Below are 1,244 nucleotides of genomic sequence, written 5' to 3' on the forward strand. Positions count from 1 at the left end.
AGCAACATATTTTATCTGTGTAAGATGTAAATCCACACATATATATCTTTCTGTGAAAAGTTGATGCTTCCTTCAACTTTTCCCCATTTGTTGTGGATTGACTCAACTCTCAAAACTGTTTGCTTTTACAGACATTTTTCTTTATTATTGATTTTGTTATAAAATAGATCTATGAATTTTTTTCCTTCTTCTGGGTTTTCTTCTTTCCTGCTAGAGTCATCTTATACAACAGTGCTATGAGAGCTATATGTTTTATATCTTTTTCCAAGTTTCATAAGTAATTACATTTTCCCTTCAAGGAAACTGTTTATTTCTTTTATATATTTGAGAATTCTTTTTTTTTTTTTTTTGAGAATTCTAACTTTTGTAATGCATGATATCTAAGAGAGATGTTGAAACCTTAAATTGTTATTTTCCTTTGTAATTTTTCTTTCATAAAAGCATAATAATTTATGCAACATTTGTGCTCATTCCTTATTCCTTATGAAAACTGCACACATTAATTGATTTAATTCATTAACTATTTATGGCTGCTTACCAGGTGTCAGACACTTGGTAGGTATGTGAAAATAACAGGAAACAGAACATGACTGAAACTTCAAATCATGGATTTGACTACACTTAAAAAGAATTTTCAAGAAACTTTGTGAATTGCATTCTGGAGCAGAGTTAAGGCTGTGGCATGATGAATGAAATTTGCCTTAAAAGAGAAAGCAAAATTTTAAATTAAAAAACCTGAATATTTGGTGCAAATTTTTAAGCCTCCAAACATTGTGTCTGTAGCCACAGTTGCAAGTTGTCTTTAGACCCTGATCAACACCCTTGATAGCGGGCAGAGCTGAACTAAGACAAAAAGTTCAGGTGAAGATCTGGGGAGAAAGCCAATAGGGCCCCTCTAGTTGTATGTATGTGCTCGCTTCGGCAGCACATATACTAAAATTGGGACGATACAGAGAAGACTAGCATGGCCCCTGAGCAAGGATGACACGCAAATTCGTGAAGCGTTCCATATTTTTTGGAGAAGGGCATGGCAACCCACTCCAGTATTCTTGCCTGGAGAATCCGCATGGACAGAGGAGCCTGATGGGCTACAGTCCATGGGGTCTCAAAGAGTCAGACATGACTAAGTGACTAAACACAGTGTATGTATGCTGATAAGAGATCCCTTTTCTCTTCATGATGCTGCAGACTTGATGTTAAATACAGACATTTCTTTATAGTTAAAACATGGCAACCCTCCCATT

At 35.4% G+C, this 1,244-nt stretch overlaps 1 non-coding gene across 1 annotated transcript; it reads left to right on the top strand.

Annotated features, from left to right (window-relative positions):
• The first annotated feature begins 909 nt into the window (after positions 1-909).
• On the top strand, positions 910-1,016 carry LOC122686589. The gene has a single exon (XR_006338842.1). It is a non-coding gene; the product is annotated as a U6 spliceosomal RNA (small nuclear RNA).
• The last annotated feature ends 228 nt before the right edge of the window (positions 1,017-1,244 follow it).

This window comes from Cervus elaphus, chromosome 3 (genome assembly GCF_910594005.1).
Source record: "Cervus elaphus chromosome 3, mCerEla1.1, whole genome shotgun sequence".
NCBI lineage: Eukaryota > Metazoa > Chordata > Mammalia > Artiodactyla > Cervidae > Cervus > Cervus elaphus.